We start from the raw sequence: 25,478 nt of genomic DNA on the forward strand, positions 1-25,478 counted from the left end.
TACGTTTCCGCATGCGCCATTGTGGTTGGTGCTATGTTGAACGATGAGTTCATTTCCAGTGAAGTGCACACCTTGCCCCTGGGCGACTGCACCGCACAATTAGCAGAGCTTCGTGCTCTTTTACTAGCGTTGGAGTACGCAGATCCAAGTGTTACTACTCTCGTTGTAAGTGATTCTTACTACTGTGTCCAGTCTTACAATGAAAACTTGTTCTTTTGGATTCAGAATGAATTTCGTGATTCCAAGGGTAGCACAATAAAACATAAGATGATCTGGGTTCGAGTGGCGGAACTTAAGGATAAGTTACCGCTCGTTTATGTGATTCATACTCTTGGCCATCAGCGCGTGGGAGTCCACGCTGTTGGTAATTCGCTTGCAGATGAAGCGGCAAAATCAGCAGTATCTACATACTTAGTTGCTGCAGTTACTAGATCCAAAACCAAGATTGATAGCGACATCTTGGCGGCAGTTACTGCCTCTGAGAAGGGAGGTAAACATCCTTCGGGATTCCCTTCGAAGTACAAATACCACTTAAGTCCCGAAAAGGTTCCTTTTGTAACAATTCCTGATGTTGGGGAACGGCTGATTCCCAACTCGGACCGCAGGGCAGAATTGATTACAGCGGCGCATGAAGGTGTGGCGTCTGCGCATGCGGGCGTCTCAGCCACTGTATCTCTCTTACAACAACGTTTCTGGTGGCGGGGACTGTACAAACAGACGCGTGATTATGTCCTTCTTTGTGACATTTGCCAGCAGATTAAACCTTCAACTGCTGCGCGTCCGCCACAGACACAGTTGTACATTTCTAATAAACCACTAGGATGTGTTTATTTAGATCACTGCGGTCCTTTTTCATCTGATACTACGTATAAGTACATCTTAGTAGCAGTTGACTCATGCACACGCTTTGTGTGGGTATGGCCCCATTGCAGCGCTGATTCACGGACTGTCATTAGAGATTTGCGTGTCTTTATAGGGATTTTTGCCTGTGGTACCTTCCATTCGGATCAGGGTCCGGCTTTCGCCTCTAAGGCGTATAAGGATGCCATGAATTCGTTGGGGGTCCAAGTCAAGTTTTCGTCTCCCTACAGACCTGAGGGTAACAGTGTAGTTGAGCGAATGAACCGTGATTTAAAGCAATCTTTGACAGCCCGAGTTATAGGCACTGGCAGAAACTGGCTGGCTCACCTCAATGGCGTGCAGCGTGCTCTTAATAATCTCCCTAGAAGGTCTCTGGGTGGGCGGACCCCATACGAAATGCTCTTTGGCATCAAGATGTACGTCCCTGACCTTGACGGTCTAGACTGTGTGGTTCGCGCCACTTCCTTTGACGCAGATGAACATTGCAATGTTTTACAGAATCTACAAAAGACCAGAGACAGTCTTGCAAAGGAACATTTGCCCTCCACGTCGGATGATGCGTTGCAGATCCCGGTAGTTGGCTGGCTACCCCAAGTTGGAGAACTGGTTCGAGAGAAGATCGATAACAAGAAAGAATTTGGTCCTTCCTATCGAGCTCCGGTTCCAGTCATTGGAGTGAAGGGCACAAGAACAGTCATTTTACCACCACTTCCTGGTCGTAAGGAAAACAGGTTTATTTCAATTGACAATGTCAAGATACACAGAGTGGCCGATTCTTCTTAGCATGACACCGGCTGTTTCCTGTCCTTCCATTGTGAGAAATTCAGTTATGCCCACTGCTTCTAATATTGAACCTGAAGTGGCCATCGAATTACCTGCTATTTCCAGTCCTTTGTTAAATAACTTACCCGGAACTAACATTGATGAGATAGACTATGCCTACCCCACTGATTTGTCCATGCCTGACCTGCAAGCACGTTTAGCCACGGAATCCAGATTTTCATTTGACTCTGCTTCCCTTGCCTCGAAGAAACCCTCTCGTATTGCAGTTTATGCTAGCCTGTTTAAAAAACATTTTTTGATTCCCCCTTGGACATACATTTGGCTGGTCCTTTTTTCAGTTTACCTTTTTATGTCAATTGGTTTTGTGTTTTATTTTTTTCGAATCATCAATGGACATTATATCGAGGAAAGAACTTGCATTACACATCTCAATGGAACTTTGGCCCCACTTTCTTCGTCCCATTCTACCCACAGATTAAAAAGAGACTTGACTTTGGTTAACATCACAGCATGGCCTGTTCTTGATGGAATTGTGTGGGATACTGTTCGGTTTCAAATTCATGGCCCAACAGAAGTCGTTAATGTTCCGAATGTACTTAGAGTGAATATGGGGGATGTGGTAAAACAAAACATTCGTTCTGATGACTGGGATGTTAATGCAGTGGAAAGTTTATTTTCTGATTTGCAATACTATGCTGCCTTTGATGCTGAGGATTTATATGTAGATTCTGCTAATTATGGTGATTTATTCTGCTACCAACATTATGGCAATCACTTCTTACACAAAACATCATCCCGAAGAGATACTGTTAATTTTACACAGTGGGAACATTGCCCAGCGCCTTCATTAGGCAGTTCAGAAACATTTCTGAAAAAGTATACTTATTTCACTGACTTTAACCAGTCCAATCCCGAGTCCTTTTATTTTAAATTTCAAAAAAAGCCTATGTCCAAGGTTAGACTTACCGATACTAAGTTATTGTATTCGAAGGCCTTCCTTGATCAATTAGTTACTGGGGGCTACGAGTTATGGAAAGAAACAATAGACCTTAAATCAGTTTGGGGTTCACGAGCCTGGCAGGTACAAGGCACTGAGGCTTTGCACCGTGCATGTCTCATCCCGAATCATATGTTGTTTTTAAATGAAACAATTTCCCAGACCACATGCTTTGGATTGGCTACTTCAAAAAAGTTAAACACCCCTACTTTCCCGGAGTTGGAGGAATATGATGGTTGGAGTAATTTTACTCAGTTGTCCATTAGAGAATTACAGGCTCTACTCCTTAATTCCTCCTTTTACATTTCCAGTATGAATCCAAAGGGTTGGCTGCTTTGGCACCGTAGTGCTGATTCTTGCCAAAATAGATTTTTGGGTTTATCTGACGGTTTTAAAACTGTTAGATCTGATCCCCGTTTTGACTTGGTCCACACTGTCACAACTTATTCTGTAGGCAAATTGTGTCAAAATTGGCTGAAACATTCAACTTTACCTGCAGTTAAAAGTCACCTTTCTAAACTGAATGCGGACGTGGATTTGAATGATTTCATTAAAGGCCCGGCTAGTGGCAGGTCGAAAAGGTGGATATATGCCGTTTACAATGAAATTTGGAAACTATCACAGATTGAGGCTGCTACACGCCTTAGGGCTATTGATCAGGCGAATCTTGAGAAAGTGCTTGCAGTTGTTGACAATAGTATTAACGTGCTTTCCTCTAGAATTTACACATTGGATAATATTGTGTCATCAGTTGTCGATATTGTGCATGATGAAGTGTCAGTATTATACCATGGTCAGAATCAATTACGATCAATCATGCAATTTGCCTGGACCCTTCAGACTCTGAAAAATTGTAAAGTTCCCTGGGGGTACATGAACGTTACTTCTTTATTTGCACCGTTTAATTTGACTGACAAACAACGCTTGCTTTCAATGCGTGATGCTTCCTTTTCTATGTTACATATTGAAAGGTTAGAATCTTTACCTTTTTCCGTGGCAGAGGCCACTGCTGCAACGTGGCTTATCCACGGTTTAATAACGCTGCCTTTTGCTTTATATAAGTTTTCAAATTGTATGAAATATGTACCCATTGGTCGTTATGAACCTTTAGGTAGCGGTTTCCTTCATGAAGTCTGGTCGCTTCCATACACATACAGATGTTTCAAGGATGACCAAGAAGTTTATCTGAATGGGGAGGAGTGTACTGAGACGCCAGATCATTCATTAATGTGTAGACACATACAGTTACACGGTTCATGCAACAAAGACCGACCGAATATGGCTTGCGTTTTGCAAGGCACACCAGTTCCTGCTATCATCCCCACATTTAAATTATTACAAAATGGTAGTTATTTAATGCTCAATAATGAAGACTGTTGCGGGCTAATTAAAGGTATAGCTTTTATCGTAACAGTGAGTGAACGGGTTATTTGCTGCAGAAATGTTCTGTATCCTCCCACACATGACAATAGGGAGTATTCCATCTGGCCACAAATACCAACCTTGGGAGCAGACTTCAACGGCATGGCAAGAATAAGGGCTCTTTTGTCCCAGAAAGAGGTGGCCTTGAGTTTGGCTCGTGAAACTTTCGTGCTTCACATAGCGAACACCCGTACAGAGGTTCAGGCCCTTTTAAATACTGATTTGCCTTTGCATTTCAGCGAGATGGTTCGGACTATCTTTAACGCGTCCTCCACAAAGGGCCTGGCGCATTTTTTAAAAATTGTTAGCAGTGGTCTTGTGACTTCATTTGAGAAGATTTTTGGAGTCATCCCTGCTTTCTTTAATTCTATTTTTTCCACTTTGTTTGGTGGATTCCCATTTTTACTTGCATTAGCAGCGGGCGCTCTAGTGGTTTTTTGCATTTTTAAATATGGATGTCCTTCCTGTGCTAGGTCCCGCCCCGCAGCTGCTGACGCTGTTCCGCAATCGCATACTTGAATATTATGGCACAATGCCGTTGGCGATATTGAGCACGGCATATGGATTATCTTTTCGATTCTCCTACTTCACCTGTGTCCAGCCTGTATTTCACTGCCTGACCTGTGATTTCCATTGGGCCATTGATTTGTGTCTCTGCGGACCGGTTTCTCCTGACGTCGATTTTAATCAGCTGATGAGTCCTATCATTGCTCACGAGTTGGTTTGTTCTGACGAGAGGATTATGGCCTTAGCAGTGGCGCATGGACTAATTGGTCCCTGGGATATATTGTCGGCAGCGCAGGATTTCTTGGAACTGAGCTTTCTTGAAAACCCACCGAGCTGTCCTCTGATGGTTATAGAGGATCCGGTGCTGGGAGAACACGTATGTTCTTTTCCACTTTTAAATTGGATGGCTGAACTGTTTTCGGATGAAGACGGTGATTTCCTATTGGAGGCTGTTGCTGCTTATTTTGCATACACAGTTATGTCCTAGACATCTTGTGTATATTCGACATGCTGAGTGCTAGCATATCATAGACATTTATTGACTTATCTGTCCAGTTTTTTTTTAATTCTTCGTTTGCCTATTGGCTTGAGCCTCTATAAAGTTTTTGGCTATTTTTTAGCATTAATTTTTGTTCTCAATTTTTGCAATTGTTTAAGGTACTAATTTTAGCGCCATGCTCATATAATGTTGCAGTCTGCTCTCCTGATTTGGCACTTATGTTATCTTATTCAGTCCGTTCTCGGATCATGGGGGGGTGTCATGTAGATCCTGGATATCTTTATACCGTGTTAAGTTAGCATGGGCTCATTACAGGTTTTAAACGCCATTTTTCCTTTTTTGCAACTTCTGCACACGACACTTAGTTGTTGCTTTAGCTTTCAACCTAGTAGTTCATCGTGATTTACATGAGAATATTATGTTATTGCTCTGCTATCTGCTTTGCTTAATAAACTATGTCTGTACAGAGAGTGCTGAAGTTTTAGGAACAACACGATACAGAATTGTTATGAGGTCTGATCTTCACGACTTCATAGTCATAACATAAGGGCAGGCTCTGCCAACTCTGGGCTTGAGGCGGGTTTGATATTGCTTTGCTCCACACACATAGAACACACTTGATGCGGTTCACAGGAAGAGAGAGCTGGTGTATGCTGATGTGATTCCTTCATGCTAAGAAACTAAGGTATGGGCCCGCCCTAATACAACCCAAAGAGACCTTCTTAGCAAATAATATAATATGTGTGTTAGAGAGGGTGAGATATAAGTGTTGTTAACTCTTATTCATTTACAGCATGTTACCATGCTGTCACCATTCGCTTTTTATGGATTAGTAACTATGCTGGTAATTTTGCTACTGATAATATGTTTACTTGTATTATCTAAGATACTGCGCCTGAGAAGACGGCATTAGTAAATAAACATTTCAAATGCTCATGTGTTCTTCTTGACTCCATGTTCTGGTTTGTCTTGGTAGTATAACGAAAGAGTGTTCATGAGTTCCACGTATCCTGAGGTACTGTAAGTTCATGTTCTGGTTTGTCTAAACATTGGGAGTTTGATAAGACCAATGAGACACTGTAGCTAGCTCGGTAAGGGGTAAGTTGGGTACTAAGGTGAGTTTTGGGTCACCCTAATTCGCCGAGGTTCCAATCCTCTGTGCACAGTTCTGTGTGAGAACAGAAACCCTGCGACACTACACTACATCTTTTTACCTGCTGGCCTTTTCACAAGCTGTTGCTCCAAACTGGTTCCTTCACCAATGCTTTTTTTTTCAAACTGGGATTGCATCCAACTATGTAGCTGGATATATTTGAATCTTGAGAGGCCACTACTCACTCTCCTTTTTAGATCTTCCCATAGGATAAATGTTTTGTTGCTGACTGAGTCTACCCATACTTTAATTCCAGCACCTTTAAGTGGGATAGCCAGCCTGTCACACAGGTATTCTGGGGAGGCTGGAGAATCCCACAGTGGTGCCAGTTTGGAGAAGTGACTGAGACCTGTCGCCTTCCTTAATGATACCCATATCCCAGCAAACCCCTGCAGGACCTTAAGTTTCATTTTTTTAAAGAATTTTTGATCGCCAAATTTAAACATGAACCCTTCTGCTGGCAGCCCTGCCCCTTTCAACATGGCCAGAAACATAGCTCCACTCCCTTTATCACTTGGCGTTTTCAATAACATACGAGAATGAGTGAGTTGAAATACCCAAGCATAGCATTGTAAATCAGGTAACACCAACCCCCCCCCCTTTCTCCCTCCTACACCTTAGTTTCTTCCATGCTATTCTGGTAGATCTATATACCCAGATAAAGGAGTTAATTTCTCGTTGGAATTTTCCTATAATATCTTTGTCAAAATGGACAGGGATTGTATTAAAAAGAAAAGTGACCTTAGGCAGTATAGAAATTTTAACTAGGTTAACTCTCCCCAGAATATATTATGGAATTATGAGGAGTGGAGTGCATTGTGTGGCGTGGAGTTGCAGTATGTGGCATTGTGTGGATTGCAGTACAGTTGGATGCCACAGTGTTGAGTGGCAATGTGTGGACTGGAGTGGAGTGGCATTGTGTAGACAGCATTGTGTGGTGAAGAATGGAGTGGAATTGTATGGCGTGGAGAGAAAAGGCATTATATACCATGAAGTGGAGTGGAATGGGTTTGAGTAGCATGAAGTGGAGTGGAGTGGGTTTGAAAGGAGTGGAGTGCCATTGAGTGTAGTTGCACTGCATGGAGTGGCATTGTGTAGAGTGGGGTGGCATTGTGTGGCTTGCAATAGAGTGTCATTTTGTGGCTTAGAGTGGAGTGGCACGGAGTGGAATGAAGTAGCATTGTGTCTAGTGGAGTATAGTGGCATTGTGTGGACTGAAGTAGAGTGGAGTGCCATAGTGTAGCGTGGAGTGGCATTGTGTGGAATGAATTGGAATGGCATTGTGAGGGGTGGAGGCGATCAGAAATAAGTGGCATTATTTGGTGTGAAGTGGAATTGAGTGGAGTGGAATTATGTGGAGTGGTGTGGAATTGAGTGGTGTGGAATTGTGTGGCATGGAGTGGAATTATGTTAAGTGGAATTGCGTGGTAGGAAATGAGTGGAATTGTGTGGCATGAAATTAAGTTGTATTGAGTGGAGTGGCATGGAATGCAATTTTGTTGAGTGGAAATTAAATGTTTTGGAATGGAGTAGAATTGAGTGGAGTGGAACTGTGTTGTGTGGAGTGGAAATATATGGTGTAGGGAGGCATTGTGTGGCATGAAGCGGAGCGGCACTGTGTGGTTTGAAGTGTAGTTGCACTGAGTGGCATTGCGTGGAATGGAGTGGCATGGAGTGGAGTGGCATTGTGTGGGGTGAAGTGGGAAGCCATTGCATGGGGTGAGTTGGCATGAGGTGGAGTGGCATTGTGTGGAGTGGAGTGGCATTGTGTAGTGTAATTGTGTCACCTGGAGTAGCAATGAGTGGAACGGTACTGTCTGGAGGGGAGTGATATATTCGTGGAGCAACATTGTGTGAGGGGAGTAGCATTTTGTGGTCCGGAATGGAATTGTGTGGAGTAGCCTTATGTGGATTGGAGTGAAGTGGCATTGTGTGGAGTAGAGTGGCACTGTGTGGAGTGGAGCGGCATTGTGTGGAGTGCGGCGGAGTGGCACTGTGAGGCCTGGAGAGGCATTGTGCAGAGTGGAGTGGAATTGCATGGACTGGCATGAAGTGGCATGACGTGGCCTGGAGTGGAATGAAATTATGTGGAGCGGAGTGGCATTGTGTAGAGTGGAGAGGCATGGAGTGAAGCAGAGTGGCATGGAGTGGTCTGGACTGGCATTGTGTGGTCTGGAGTGGAGTAGCACTGTGTACAGTGGAATGGCATTGTGTGGCGTGGAGTTGCACTGTGTGGTGTGTAGTAGAATCGTATAGAGTGGAGTGGCATTGTGTGATGTGAAATGGAATGGCATTACGTGGCGTGGAGTGGCAGTGTGTAGTCTGGAGTGGGATTGTGTTGCATGGCATTGTGTGATGTGGAGTGAAGTGGCATTGTATGGACTGGCGTGGAGAGGCATTGTATTGTATTGTAATTGTAATTGCATTAATATAGCGCTTACTACCCCTGACGAGGCATCTAAGCACTTTTTCAGCAGGTAGCACGCTACTCCGGGACCCACAGAGGATTAGTGTTGAATTAGTATAGTGAAACATGCAAGTACATTTTAAGTGGTGGATAGGTTAGTCAGTTATTTGGATTTGGAATGATAGCAGAAAGATAGAGTAGGACAAAGGTTTGTATTTATTTATCGCTCGCTTGTTGACGCATGCTATTCAGGGAGCCTATAAAGGATTAGTGGTGAATTAATATGGTGAAATATGAGGTAATTTCAGTGGTGGATATTAGTCTGTTACTTGGAGTGAGAAGGATAGCGGATGGATAAAAGGGGAAGAAAGATTAGCATTCCAATAGCACTTGTTACCCCTGATGGGTGTTGAAGCGCTTTTTTGGCATGTAGCAGGCCACTCCGGAACCCATAAAGGATAGGTGTTGAAAATTAGTATAGTATAAATATGAAGTAATTTGAGTAGTAGATATGTTATTCAGTTATTTGGGCAGTATATTAGTATAGTTGAATATGGAATATGGAATTTGAGAGGTGAACATGTTAGGCTGTTAATTTTGATAGAAAAAGGATAGTGGAGGGATAAAAGAGTGAAGGATTTTTTTATTTTTTTAAGTCAACTTATGGAAGGATCATTATATATCTGTTAGTGATAAAAGGTGGACTGTTAGGTGTAATTACAGCAGGGAGAGTGTGTCTGAGTTGGATGTAGTTATTTATGGTGTTGATTGGCGTTGTGTTAGTAATGAGTGTATTGGTTAGTGGCATAGGATAGAGTTGTGTACTGTTTGTGGGTGATGGTGGATATGTGTGGTAGTTGGGAAAGTAGGGTGTGTAGATGTGGTTTGGTTGGGTTGGTGGTGCATGCTGGTACATTAATCTGTGCATAATGTTGTGCGTGGTGTACATCTGGTGTAAGTGTGTTGCTCTGTTTGTGGTTGTGGATGGTGTGGGCTGGGTATTGTTAAATGAGAAAAAGGGCAGCATTTCTGGCCCTAGTCCCGACCAGTCTCGAACAGGCCCAAACAGGCAACTACCCTTGTCCTCTCTGCCCTTAACAGGCTCAAACAGGCAACTACCCTTGTCCTCTCCGCCCTTAAAAGGCCCAAACAGGCAACTACCCATGTCCTCTCCGCCCTTAGCCTCGACGCCCGGGCTAAGACGCCCTAAGCCTGGCCTTTTTTGTAGCCCTAGTAATCAGGTGACCCCTTCAGCCATTGGGAACCCTAGCCCTAACACTATCCAATCACAACACTAGCCCTAACATCTAGAACCAATAGGAGACCAGGACCTTGCAGCCAATCTTAACCCTAGTTCAAGCACCCAATCAGTTAAAAAACCCTGATCTCTACGTCCAATGAAGGCCTTAGCCCTACCACTAGTCCCAACCCAAGTCCAAGCAGCCAATGGTACAGGTAGCCCTAGTCCCTACTTCCAATACAAAGCCTAACCATACTCTTAGTCCCACAACTGGTCCAACAACCAATCACACCAGAAGCCCTAAATAGCTACTTCCAATTAAAGGTCTAACCCTAGCCATAGTCCCACCCTACTCCCAACAATCAATAACATAGGAAGCCCTAGTCCCTACTTCCAATAGAAATCCTAACCCTAGCCCTAGTGCCAACCCTGCAATGATTGCATCACAGACCGAGAAACCAATCAGAACCCTCAAATACCCAACCAATGAGGACATTAACCCTAACCCAATAGAAACACCAGATACCAGAACCGCAATATCTCCGCTTCAGGAAACAGCTCAAAACCCACCTTTTCCCACAGTGAATCACCCTTGGCCCTTATCTTGTTCCTGCGCTCCACCCTCCTGGTCCTTTTTCCCTTGTTCCCTTCTTTGTCCCACTGTACTCAGGAGATAGGATTGTCTAGCGCTGGGATACCTCCGGGTGACTACGCGCTCTAAAAAAAAAAAAAAAAAAAAAAAATACAACCACCAATCAGTGTACACATGTGCCAACCACTAGCACACCATATAAGGTCCCAGCAACCTCAGACAAGGTTTGCTGGCCAGGGAGTTGGAAGCTGCTTGCTCCTGTTCAGAATCTCCTAGGAGACAGACAGGCTCAATCCACAACTTTGGACTTCAGCAGGTAAAGGCTTCACTAACTCGAAATCTAACAATACTGTTTGAATAAAGCTTTACTCCCCCTGCTGGCCAAAAAAAGAAGTGCACAGGCCCCAGTAAATACAGTTTAAACAGCTCACAGAAGCACCCTCTGATGTAGAAAATCCCTGTTGCTGGGGGAGGGAGGCAGGGGGGCTGGCCTCACCAGCCTACGAACACAAAATGGTGGCCGGGGGCACACCGCCCGAGCACACAGGCCCAAGCACAGAGCAAAGGAGAAACCCGGAGGGAAATCAGATCCGCCACCAAGGAATGAGAGGGACAAACCACAGAGGCCGGACTGCAAATCCCACAACACAACACACCATGGCATTGCATGGACTGAAGTGAAGTGGCATTGTGTGGCCTGGACTGGAACAGAATTATGTGGAGCAGAGTGGCATTGTGTAGCTTGGAGTGGAGTGGCACTGTGTGGAGTGGCACATTGCGGAGTGTCATTGTGTGGTCTTGAGTGGAATTATGTCGAGTGGAGTTGTGGGATGTGGAGTGGCATTATGTGGACTGGAGCGAAGTGGCACTGTGTCGAGTGGCATTGTGTGGCATGGAGTCGAGTTGCATTGTGGGGTCTGCAGGGGAATTGTATAGAGTGGAGTGGCATTGTTTGGTCTGGAGTGGAACTGAGTGGCATGGAGTGGACTGGAGTGAAGTGTAATTATGTGGTGTGGAGTTAGATTGTGTGGAGTGTAATTATGTGGAGTGGTGTGGAGTTGTGTGGCGTGGAGTGGAATTGCCTGGAGTAGAATTGTGTGGCATGGAGTGGAACTGTGTGCAATGTAGTGGAATTAAGTGGAGTGGCATGGAGTGGAATTGCATCGAGAAGAATTGTGTTGCATGGAGAAGAATTGTGTGGAGTGGAATAGCATTGTATGATGTGGAGATGAGTTGTGCGGCATGGAGTGGAAATGTTCGGCATGGAGTGGAATTGTGTGGTGAAGAATTATGAGGGATGGTGTGGATTGGAACAGTGTGGAGGGAATTGTGGGGCATGAACTTGTGTGGCATGGAGTGGAGTAGTGCGGCATGGAGTGGAATAGTTTGGAGTAAAGAGGAATAGTGTGGTGAGGAGAACTGTGTGGTGTAGAATTATGTGACATGATCTGAAATTGTGTGGCATGGAATGAAGTGGAAATATGTGGTGTAGAGTGCAATCGGATGGCACAGAGTCTGGAGTAGAATTGAGTGGAGGGTCATTAGTGAATTTAGTGGTGTGGCACTGTGTGACATGGAGTGGAGTGGCACTGTATGGACTGGAGTGGACTTGTGTGGCATGATGTGGAATTGTGTAGAGTGGAATTGTGTGGCATGGAATTGTGTGGCATGGAGTGGAATTAAGTGGAGTGTCATGGACTGGAATGTTGTGTCATGGAGTGGAATGGAGGCAAGTGGAATTGTGTGGCATGGAGTGGAGTAGAATTGTGTGGAGTGCAGTGGAATGGAGTGGTATTGTGTGGCATAGAGTGAAATGAAATGATAGGAGTCTTGTAGTGCGCAAACTTAGCCCAGCCTCAGAGTGGACTGTAGTGAGGTTGAATTCTGTGGCATGGAGTGGAACTGTGTGGTGTGGAGTGGAATTGTGTAGTGTGGAGCGGTGTGGAATTGTGTGGCATGGAGTGGAACAGAGTGGACTGGAATGGTGTGCAGTGGAGGGTAGTGGTTTGAACTGTGTGATGTTGAATGAAACTGTGTGGAGTGGGTGGTATGTAACTGTGTGGAAATGTGGCATGGCGTGGAATGGAGTGGAACTGTAAGGTGTAAAGTCAAATTATGTGGTGTAGAGTGGAACTGTTTGGAGAGAAGTGAACTTGAATGGTGTGGAATGGAATTTTGTGGAATTCAGTGGAGTTGTATGGAATTGTGCGGTATGGAGAGGAATTGAGTGGCATCGAGTGGAACTGTGAGACATTAAGTGAAGTAGAGTGGAACTGTGTGGTATAGAGTAGAGTGGAATTATGTGGCATGGAATTGTGTGGTGTGGAACTCAGTGAATTGGAGTAGAATTGTGTGGTATGCAATGGAGTTGAGTGGAATTGTGTGGTGTGGTAATGTGTGCCGTGGAATGAATGGAATTGTGTGGAGTGAAGTTGCATGGACTTGTGTAGCCTCACGGCCGCGTTCGACACCCTCTCCCCGGCCATTCTGACATCTCGGCTTAGGGAAATTGGTGTCAGGGGAACGGCCTTGAGTCTCCTCAACTCTTTTCTGTTGGACAGGGAGCAGAGAGTGATGCTGGGGAACCACCTCTCCCCTGCCAAGTCATTGCAGTGTGGGTGCCACAAGGGTCGGCTTTAAGTCCGACCCTATTCAACATCTATGTGGCTCCCTTGGCAAGACTAGTAAGATCGCAGGGGATGGAGGTGGTATCCTATGCAGATGACACTCAGATCATGGTGTCACTGGCTCACTCTTCTGTTAGGACATCTGCCGCCTGTTTCAGGGTATGCATGCAGTATGTGGCAGACTGGATGACTATAAATTCCCTGAAACTGAACGGCGAAAAGACGGAGGTGTTGATTTTTGGGAAGGACCAAGATGTTTGGTCAAGTGAGTGGTGGCCACCTTCTCTTGGCATCTGCCCCACCCCCTCCCAATCTGCCAGAAACCTTGGCGTAATTTTCGACACCTCGCTTTCCCTTTCCCTCCAAGTCAACAGGACCGTGGCCACTTGCTGGGGTGTGATTAGGATACTCAATAAAATCCGTGGGTATCTTTCCCTTCAGGCTCGTAAGCAGGTTGCAGTTGCCTTGGTAGGATCGAGATTGGATTATTGCAATTCCCTTTATACGGAAGTCAATAAAAGCCTTTTGCATCGATTGCAGGTTGTGCAGAACGCTGCAGCTCGTTTTGTCTTGGCCCTTCCTAAAACCTCCTCTGCCACTGCAGCTAGGAAAGAACTCCACTGGCTACCGGTGCAGCACAGAATCTCTTTTAAAATTCTGTGCTTAGCCTACAGAGCTGTGACGGAAGGTTCCTCTAGTGCCATTGGCTCTCTCCTTACGCGCTACGTCCCTACAAGAGGCCTTCGGTCTGCGGGACTCTGTCAATTGGTTGTTCCGCGTTTCAAACTAGCCAGATGGGGAGCCAGAGCGTTTTCCGTGGTTGCCCCTCAGCTTTGGAATTCTATCCCTCTTGATATAAAAACCCTTCCCACAATTGAGCTATTCAAAAAAGCTCTTAAAACCTGTCTCTTTAAGAGGGCCTACCAATGAGAGCATGCTGTTGAGTGTTACTGTAGGGGGCTTAGCTGATATATTTGATTTAGGCGCCTTGACGCCCTTGGGGCTAAGTCTGCGCAAGATAAGATCCTTTTCATTCATTCATAGCATGAAGTGGAGTGGAATTGTGTTGCGTGGAATTGAATTGTGTGGCATGGAGTGGATTTTTGTGGCACACAGAAGAGTGGAATTGTGTGGTGTTGAAATGTTTGGAGTGGAGTGGAATTGTGTGGAGTGTCATTGCATGGAGTGGAGTGGAATTATGTGAGATGGAGTGGCGTGGAATTGAGTGGAGTGGAATTATGTTGAGTGTAATTGTGTGGCATGGAATTGTGTGCAATGGAGGGGAACTGTGTGGAATTGTGTGGTATGGGGTGGGATTGAGTGCAGTGGAGTGGAACAGTTAGGCTGGAAGTTGCATGGAAATTAAGTGCGTGGAGTGGAATAATTGTGTGGAGTGGCTTTGAGTTGCGTGTAGTGGAATTGTGCAGCATGGAGTGGAATTGTGTGGAGTAGAGTGGAACTGTGTGGTGAGGAGTGGAATTGTATGGAGTCAAATTGTGTGGCATGGAGTAGAATTGTCTGTGGTGTACTGGAATTGAGTGGAGTGGCATGAAGTGGAATTGTGTGGCATGGAGTGGAAATGAGTAGCGAGGAGTGGAGCAGAATTGTGTGGCATGGAGTGAAGTGCAATTGTGTGATGATGAGTGGAATTGTGTGATGAGGAGTGGAATTGTGCGACATGGACTTATGTAGCATGCAGTGCAATTGTGTGGAGAGTTGTGCATCGTGGAGTGGAATTCTGTGGAGTGAAATTGAGTAGCGAGGAGTGGAATTGTGGGGCACGGAATGATGTAGAATTGAGTGGAGTGGAATTGTGTGGTGTGGAGTGGAATTGTGTGTCATGGAATTGTGTGGCATTGAGTGTAGTGTGGCATGGAGTGGAATTGTGTGGAGTGGAATAATGTGGCGAGGAGTAGAACTGTGTGGTGTGATATGGAGTAGAATTGTGTGGCATGGAATGAAGTGGAATAGTGTGAAGTAGAGTGCAATTGTGTGACAGAGTAGATTTGTGTGGAGTGGAGTGGGGTGGACTTGAGTGGAATATCATGAGTGAATTGTGTGACGTGGAGTGGCACTGTGTGACGTGGGGTGGAATGGCATTGATGAGTGTAACTTTTAAGCATGGAACAGTGTGGTGTAAAATTGTGTGGCAGGGAGTGGAGTGGAATTTTGTGGCACACAGTGCAACTGTGTGGCGTGGAAGGGAATAGTAGGATGTAGAGTAGATTGGAATTGTGTGGAGTGGAATTTTGTGGTGTGGACTTGAGTGGCATACAGGGCAACTGTGTGGCATGAAGAGGAAAAGTGGGGTGTGGATTGGAATTGTGTGGAGTCGACTGGAGTGAAGAGGAATTGTATGGTGTGGCATGTAACTCTGTGTAGTGGAGTGACATTGTGTGGCATGGAGTGTCATTTTGTGGATTGGAATAGACTGGCTCGAAGTGTTGTGGAACTTTGTGGAATGGAATTCAGTGGCATGGAAGAGAATTGTGTGCAGTGTAGTGGAATTGAGTGTAGTGGCATGGAGTCCATCTGCATGGAGTGGAATTGTATGGTGTGGAGTGGAATTGAGTAGGGTGGAGTAGAATTGCGGGGAGTGGAGTGAAATTGTGTAGAATGATGCGGTGAGGACTGGAATTATGCAGCATTAACTTGTGTAGCATGCAGTGGAATTGTGTGGAGTGGAGTTATGCGGCATGGAGTCGAATTGTGTGGTGTGGAATTGAGTGCGTTGGAGTAGTGCGGCATGGAGTAGAACTGAGTGGAGAGGAATAATGTGACAAGGAGTAGAATTGTGTGGTATTGAATTATGTGGCATGGAGTGGAATTGTGTGGCATAGAATGAAGTGGAATCATGTGGAGTAGAGTATAATTGGATGGTGTGAAGTAGATTTGTGTGGAGTGGAATTGAATGAAGGGTCATGAATGAATGAATTGTGTGGTGAGGAGTGGAATTGTGTGAAGTGAAACTGAGTTGAGGGGTGTTGAGTGACATTGTGTGGAATGGAGTAAAATTGTATGGCATGTAGTAGAATTGAATTATGTGGTGCGGAATTATGTGGTGTGGAACTGTGTGACGTGGAATTGTTTGGCATGGAGTGAAATTGTGTGGAGTGGCATTGTGTTCCGTGGAGTGGCATTCTGTGGCGTGGTGTGGAGTAGCATTCTGGGGTATGGAAAGCTGCCTGAGTTGCCAAATGAAGTGCCTTATAGCGCTTCATAGCCTTGTGCTATATAAATATAATTATGATCCAATAGGTTATAATTATCGCGGCCTACGATCTATGTAAACATCTGATGCAAGTGCAAATTAGTATTTACAACCGAGAACTGGCTTGTTTACAAATAAATGTGTTTTAGTCTGGGAGGGGCTAGTGGGTGAGGGAGCAACATTTATCGTACCAATTGGGGATAATGGAGATGGGACCAGTTGGTGGCAGTGAAGGCAAAAGTGCCTGAATCACAGCACGAGCAGCGCAGGGACACTAATTAAGATAAATCACATCTGTGCTTTGGCCATGCTCCACACAAAAAAATGGGAATGAGGCCTAGCACAGACACCAAAGAACAGTGACAATGATACCAATGAATGGTAAGCAATGAGCGGGCTCCAATACCTTAAGAGTAAACAACAGACAAGACCTAAAAAGGTCCCGAAACAGTAGAAAATTCACTTCAGCTCTGACCTGGAGTAAGTCCAGCACCACACAAGGCCATCCACTGGTACTGCAACACCCTCTTTTAAAAAATCAATGGAGGTAGGGACTTAAAAGAAAACCTAATAGGAAACAATAAATCAAATTATTAAAACTATTTAAAATGTACATATATGCAATGTGTTATTTAAAAATTAACATATTGTATAATTAAATTTTAAAATAGTGCGAAAACCTATTTTGAATTAAAAAAGTGATATTTTTTATTAAAATATAATACTTTAATTGGCTATTTTGTCATTTAAATTTCAGAAAAATGTTTTGTATTTAATTTAACAGATTTAAATATACTAAATATTTAGTTGAAAATTAAGTTTATAGTTGTGGCATTTTTTTACTTCATACTACAAATAAAATAAATATATATTTCCAGTGGGTGGGTGTTGCAGAATCAGTGGTTGGTCATGAGTGGTGCTATGCTTTCTAGAGCCTCTCTTTGGCTACTGTAACTTGACATATACAAATATGTCTTGTAAATGGTGAAAGTTCACCAGTAGTTACTGACAAGGGGACCCTCTTACCAGCACGCAGGCAGTCCAGCCAAGCCTGCCACACCAGCGGGACGCCACTTCGCTCCTGGGGCCCTGACGCTGTGGTCTCGCCGCCCAAGCTCCATCGCGGCGGCTGGAGACTACAGCTCCCAGAGGGCTGAGCGACAACTTCCGCCCACTTCCTCCCGCAGCGCGCCCGGAGGCGCTATTAAAACGGGGCTCTTCCTCGATGGAGTTGGGACCCTCTTACCAGCACGCAGGCAGTCCAGCCAAGCCTGCCACACCAGCGGGACGCCACTTCGCTCCTGGGGCCCTGACGCTGTGGTCTCGCCGCCCAAGCTCCATCGCGGCGGCTGGAGACTACAGCTCCCAGAGGGCTGAGCGACAACTTCCGCCCACTTCCTCCCGCAGCGCGCCCGGAGGCGCTATTAAAACGGGGCTCTTCCTCGACGGAGTTGGGACCCTCTTACCAGCACGCAGGCAGTCCAGCCAAGCCTGCCACACCAGCGGGACGCCACTTCGCTCCTGGGGCCCTGACGCTGTGGTCTCGCCGCCCAAGCTCCATCGCGGCGGCTGGAGACTACAGCTCCCAGAGGGCTGAGCGACAACTTCCGCCCACTTCCTCCCGCAGCGCGCCCGGAGGCGCTATTAAAACGGGGCTCTTCCTCCGCATCGCGGACGCGCGCGGACGGCGCCGGGCGGAGCCCGGGCAGAGGGCGGGCCGTCTGTGGCCGTCCGGGGACGAGGAGGGACGGGACGGGCCACCCCCCTTGGCTCCAACGCTTTCCTCTGAGAACACTGCCAGGTACTGTACTGCTTGTTTGCGCAGGGAAGCTGTATAGGGTATTGAAGCCCTTTGAAAGACATTAGTCTTACCCTTTGACCTCACGCAAGAGGAGTGGCAGTAACCCACGCTGCATAGATTTGTCGCGAAAAGGCAGGAATCTTCAGGGGAACTATGTCTACCCATCCTAACACTCGTTCGGCTGGGAATAAATCAAATAAAAAACCCACCCTGAAACCACCCAGGGGGGAAACAACAAAGGAGGGAGCCCTTGTAAATGGGAACAAACCAACGGCAATTGACTTAATGCTAAAGAAAGTGACAGGTGAAATTGAACGCATGGAACGGAGTTTATCCTCCTCGCCGAACCTTAATGCCATCACTCAAACACCCTCCAGAGATGTCTTAATAGTAGATAGCCCAAATACTCAGGGCAGTGTATCTCAAATAATTAATGATATAGAGGACATCCCTTGTGCACAAACCTCAGGTTTAGAAACCTCTGAGCTTAATGATATAACCCTTAGGAAAAAAAGGAAGCGACTGGGGAGAAACAAGGGACATCAGAGACAGAGGAAAGCACCAGCAAGAGACAATTCTCTAACACGCACCCAAGAGCACACATTAGGAGTAAATGTCTCTCAAGTAGAACCTATACCACCAGGGTATATTGACACGGTAGTTATGGATCTGAAAAAACAACTAGAATCATTCATCACGGCACAACTAAAGCCTATTATAAGTAAGGTGGATAAAATAATGTGTGAGCTCGCCAAACAAGCTAAGGTACTAGAGCACACACTTATTAAAACTCCCCCCGACCCACCCCAATTAATTGAGGAAGTCGCAAATGATAAGGTATACCCAAAGAGAGCGCAAAATAACAATTGTGTCAGTCACTCCCAGCAAGAAATAGTCCAGATTCACGAGGCCCCTAAAACTGTTCAAAACCCCAAAGGGGGTACTAATGATAACTCAAGAGGGCGACATATCCAAGGGGCAAATAATACACAAAGAGATAAACCCACCCCACAACCTTTAATGCAATGGAGACAAGACGATCGCACCCAGAGGGAAGGGAATTATAATTACTGTCACACAGACCCTGACCCCTTTTATAACAACAGTGCTCCACACATAGATCTCCCCCCCGAGGAGTGCCCTTTTGTAGTTATCTTTGCAGGGGTCCCGGAAACTAGGTCAAATGAGAGAGAAACCCAATACCAACTGCTGTCCAAAATCTCCAAGTGGCTGAATATCCATAGGCCCTTAAACAATGGGGAGAGAGGAGAGATAGCAAGTGTAAGAAGGGCAAGCTGGATTGGAGGGAGAAATAAAGATATCAGAGGTGACTGCATAGTTGCACACTTCACGGATACGAGTTTGGTTGAGTATATCTTGAAGAATTCCAATAGGAACCAAACCAGCACCATTTGCGCACTTCCACTTGGGTATTTTTACCCTAGGTTTAGGAATAACAATCGCGGGGGCGACGAAGGAGGGTGGACGCGGGTTAGAGCACAACGTCCATACAGACCGAGACTAGCAAGCCGCCCTGAACAGCCCTACCCCCCCCGAGATAACGCACAATGGTCAAATAGATTTGCCCCATTCCAATCACTAGAAGATATTGATTGACTCACACCCACAGAAAATAATAGCGACGTAAGCCTGGCTACCAGTGGCTGCTCTGGCCCAGAAACACAGGGTGTACGTGGGACTGAGGAGAGCATCCAAACTGGGAGTACAGACTTACCGCGGAGGCAGGGGGGAACCAAAGTATCTAAAATAGATTCACCAATAGCTGGGGAGGACAGATTAATCCTGACACCCATAACAAAAGGCAAGGACAAGATGGAGGGTCTGACCATCCTTTCTTGGAATATCGCAGGGCTGGAAGCCAAATTCAAAAGTAAGGAATGGTTAGAATTCATAAAGTGTTTCCATGTCATAGCACTCCAAGAAACTTGGGCAAAGGACTCAGGCCCATGCCAATTGGAGGGCTATAAGTGTTTTTTTAAACCTGCCCAAGGAACAAACTCGGGTAGAGCAAAAGGAGGCCTAGTAGTCTATGTAGACTTAGATCTGAAAGGTAACTGGTCATATCCAGATTGTCTCTCAGACAATATACAAGCAGTTAGACTTCTTCACAAGGGGGAGAGTCTACTGTTTGTAAACTTCTATAACTCCGGACCAGTGGAAGGGAACTTCCCAATACTAGCGGAGCTGGAAAGTAGACTAAATGAGGAACTAGAGCAAAGGACAACGGGGCCAGAACCAACTGTTCTGTTAATGGGGGATTTTAATTGCCATTTATGCCCCAAATTACTCCCCCCGACCCCTGACTGGTCAGCTTGTCCATTAGAAAAGGGCCCCCACTTTACTCATTGCAAAGAGGGAACAACCTTGATGAAGTTAATAGAAAATTTTGCCCTCGTTCATGTTATGGATTTAGCGGCTCTCAAGGTAGGCGAATCCCCAACACCGACATTTAAGGGTAAAGGTGGGGGGTCCATAATAGATTACATAATGATCTCAGCTAGTGCAAGAGATCAGATTTTAAACACAAGGACAGAGTGGAGTCCCTTCAGTGATCACAACCCCATTATAATAGAAATAAAAGGGAATGATTTAACCAAAAAAGATCCAGGGTTGATTCACCAATCAGAAATTCAACCTATTGCCCAAGGGAGACGCTTAAGGTGGACAGTAATTAATCCCCAGGAATTTTACGTCAAACTAGTGGATGAAGGGAAAGCCCACATAGAGACCTGTTTAGAACATACAACAGAGGACAAAGGAGTAGTAGAGGCATTTGAGAACTTGACTAAAATAATTGAGAGACTCCTGACAACCAGGAAGCCAGTAACACAGCTATCCATGCCAAGATGGTTTGACTCAATCTGCGCTAAAGCGCTAAGAGACTTAAAACTGAGCCTGAAAAAAACCCCAAGAGACAAGGTTGAAATCACTCGCTGCAGAAAAAACTATAAAACCCAGGTAAAGATCAGGAAAGGGACTCTTCAAAAAGAAGTTTGGGCAGACCTAAGGGAGGCTGGTGAGAACAAAGACTATGCCCAGTTCTGGAAAATCATAAATAGACCATGTTTTCGTGATTCAAACTCCCCAGTCATCAGTTCTAACATCTTACCAGAACAGTGGATCGCTCACTTTAAATCCCTGTACAATCAACAGGAGATAGACACTGGTGATGGAATATGGAGGGGACCAAGGGCAGACAAATTAGAATTATCTTTGGATGAAGTACTCAAAGCAATCTTAGGTCTAACGCGAAATAAAGCTCCGGGTCCGGACGGGACCCCCCCTGATCTTTTCCTGAGTAACACTGACCTATGGGCCCCAATGGTAACAAGAGTATTGAATGCAGCAATCAAAACGGGTCTGCCGAGATCATGGTCCACTGCGGTGATTGTCCCGATTTACAAAAAAGGCTGTAGGGACAGCCCGCAGTGTTACCGTCCAATCTCGCTCATTGACGTTTCTGCCAAGGTACTAGGGAGGGCACTTCTCAACCGTCTACTAGATTGGACTGACACCAATAACATCCTGGTGGACACCCAGTATGGGTTCAGAATAGGCAGGTCAACTACCGACCAATGCCTTAACCTATACTTGCTCTCCGCTAAGTACACCAAGGCATCGGATGGCACCATTTACATGGGGTTTATGGACTTAGCAGCCGCTTTTGATAATGTTAACCGAGTTAAACTCTGGACACTCATGTCAAACCTAGGCATTGACCCGGATCTCATTAACATCTTAAGGGAGTTACACTGGAACACTACTGCCAAGGTCCGCTACAGCGCGGGGGGGGTGAGTACTGATCCCTTCCTGTGCTCGGGCGGGGTGAGGCAGGGGTGTATCCTGGCGCCATTCCTGTTCTCCCTCTATATAAATGGCCTGGAGAATGACCTCATAGCATTGGGAACCGACTGCCCTAAGGTGGGCACGCGTCATCTGCCAGTACTTTTGTACGCCGATGACGCGGTTCTCCTAGCCCGAACGGCTGTTGGTTTGCAACTGTTAATCAAGGGTTTCTCGGATTTCATGAGGAAATTGGACCTCTCTGTCAATATGACATGATAGTGGGGAAGAAACCTCAAAAGAAATTTGCATTCAAACTGGGGAATCATGTCTTGGACACTGTTAAAACATTCCCATATCTGGGCCTTTTATTTGACGAGAAGTTAAACTTCGCCCCTCTGATTGAGGAGAGGGCGAGGAGACTAGTATCAGCTAATGGGGCCATATTGAACTTTGCACGCCGAATGGGTCGCTGGTCCCCAGAACAAGTGATGACTTTGTATAGATCAGTGAGTATCTCAAAGACCACTTACGGAGCAGAAGTGTGGGGCTACAGAGATGCACAACTAATTCAAAGGGAGGAAGATAAATTTCTAAAAAAACTACTAAAACTTCCGCCGAGCATCACTGCAGCAATTACTCACGAAGAGCTGGGAACCACATATATTGCTGATACTATTAGAATGAGACCTATAATGGCCTGGCTCAAAATTTGGACAAATCCCAAGGCAGAACTATCCAGACAGATTATCCAGGATTGCTTGCTGAAAGAGAAATACCTTCAAATCCCATGGCTGAAATACGTCAAAGATACTCTGGGGGATATTGATGAACAAATGCTATTCTTGGACCCCACTAGGGTGGATATATACTCTAGATATTCTGTACAAAGCCTACTGTTGGATAAATTTAATGGCAGGAGGAGGGAGTTGGATTTAACTAAATCCTCGGCAGTTGCCCACTCCCTTGTCTCTAATCAAGTTGGCATGGAACCGTACCTCTTTTTAATGTACAGTCAGCACGAGAGGTTTTTAATGACTCGTTTTAGGCTCAATTTGTTGCACCATATTTTAGCTTATCCATCAGGTTTTACTCAAACAATTGAGCAGAAGGGTGCCTGCGGCTGCGACAATAGGTCTCCGCAGGACACCCTTCACCTTGTTTTATTGTGTCCTTTTTATAAAACACCGCGCCAAAGATTTTTGGTGGGTGTTTTGAAGGACTCAAATATTATCCATGCTAAATCTGCCTTATTGTTCCTGCAAAGAGCCACTGAAACGCGAACCCTATTTGCTGTTATAAGTTTCCTTAAAATTGCTTTTAAACTGAGAAATACAAGGGGATGATGAATTGATGGGTTAGGGAGGTATCTGAAATAGTATGTGGGGTCCTGTATCACATTTGCTTACAGGTTTTTATCTGTCACAAAAAATCCTTCTTTTTTTAATTGGATGTCTTTTTCTCTGTCTTCTTTTTAACAATTGTCATGTTGCTCAGAATGTTCCTTTTGTGATTATGTATTATGATGATTATGTATTTTTATGATGGTTTTTAACCTTCGAAACAAATAAATGATTTGATTTGATTTTACTGACAAGTGTAAGAGTAAACGTACACTTATTATGTTACTCATATGTAAGTTTGCCTTTGTGATTAGAACCCTTTCCAAAGGGAGCATTGCCTGTTCCTCCTGGAGTCTTTTTCTTCCTCCGACAGAGATACCAATTTCCTTGATTCTTCGGACCATTTTTCTTATTCCTTAGAGAACAGTCTCCCTCTTTCTCAGAAGAAACTGGATCCTCATTGATGATTGAGTGGGCAGTGGAAAATTGTTTGCTAGGACCAGCCTGTTCATCACCCTCTTCAAGAGCTCCACAATTACCTTCTCCAAAGGGCTCAATATGCCCAGGAAATCTGGCCCCAATGAGAGCCATTCCTGTGTGCCCATGGGACTTGTTTACTTGACCCGCTGGTCTGGGCAACGGTGCCTTTTGCAATATCTTCTTAGCTAACTCTAACGCCCACTGGGTGGATTTCTGTCCACACATGCTAAGCATGTAGGCAAACCCTGGATCTATATAATAGATCACCTCCTTCTTAATATATGTCTACTGCACAGTATTGTAGGACTGCAAAGGGACTAATAACCAGAGCCACTGGAATTATGAAGCTGTGTGATTGCACAGTTTTTTGCATAATTATAGATTTTCCACATAATCCATCATCTGCTGCATAATCTGCAGATTTTAACGGAAAAAAAATGGTTTCTAGCTCAAAAATTACTAAAAGCAGAGCGAAAAGTGTTGCCTCACAGTGAAAGGCTCTTTGCAAAGGTTGACTGGTCACTTTTCTGTTGCTAATTGCTATATCTGGGTGTTAAACTGGTACTAATGAGGTGCAACCAATGATCAGACAGTGTTAACAAGTCATAAAATGAGAAGCATAATAAAATACTATCACAAAATGTGATGCATGAAGCCGCATAATTTGGCTTTTCTTGACGCATAATTTACTCAACCTTACCACATGATTTGATGCTCTCCTGATGCGTAATTCCAGTGGCTACAGCCCAATGTTAAGTGGGTTAGAAGCTCTAGTGCTAAAAGCCTATTGAATAAATACAGGAACGGAGTACTGCTCCTGAGTTGACTTTAAATGGTGATGCACAGTCCTGCAGGCAGGGAACCAGCTCCGCGTGGCTGCCCCGAGAATGACCACGGGCCTAGGAGGGGGCTGATTGATAACAGTGAGACTCCATTTAAATCTGAGCCACTTGAAGCAAGCCAGCACTGCTCAGCGAGACAGGGTGAATCAACACAGTGGCCACCCAAGCATGCCCCAACAAATGGCCCACACCCCACTACAGCCTCATAAGCGGGGAGAACATAAAGGATAACTAGGGCCATCGTGAACTAGGAGACATAGTAGGGCACCAGTATAGACATTAAATGCCCAACAATGTATTAACAATTACATAACTAAAATAAACAACAGAAATAAGTCAGAAAAGGAAAAAGCACTTAGCTGGTCTTCCATACAGCACAGGCGAGCATTGTAGGATAGTGGCCCAGGATCTTTATGAACTTCGTGAAGTGTTATTGGCTGTTTGACCATGTACAATGTATTTAGTCATTTCATCAATGGATTCATTTTTATAGTATGTTGGGCTTCATGAACTTATAGTGTTCTCACATCTGGTCCTCCCATCCAAAACTGTGATTTTTTCCAATAAAATGAAACTTAAGGTTATACATTTCAATTTCAAAAATCTTTATTTCGATCATGATAGATCATAAAAGATGTGCAATCAATTATTCACTTTGATAATTTAAAAACTATATACAATATACTCTCCATTTTAAAAAACAGTTTCCAAAAGTGATAATTACGCCAATGCTTGATAAACACCATTTTTAAAAACAAAATCGGAGCATTTAAACGAGGGAATTAAAAAGGATTTTTCACACAGTTATAGTGTCCTTAATTATTCTTGCACGCAGTCGCCACATTGCAGTCAAGAATTTTGCCATAGCAAATACTGTTGGTGCAGATAAATCTGACTTAAGAACTCTGT

Source organism: Lissotriton helveticus, chromosome 5_1 (assembly GCF_964261635.1).
Source record: "Lissotriton helveticus chromosome 5_1, aLisHel1.1, whole genome shotgun sequence".
In the NCBI taxonomy this organism is placed as follows: domain Eukaryota; kingdom Metazoa; phylum Chordata; class Amphibia; order Caudata; family Salamandridae; genus Lissotriton; species Lissotriton helveticus.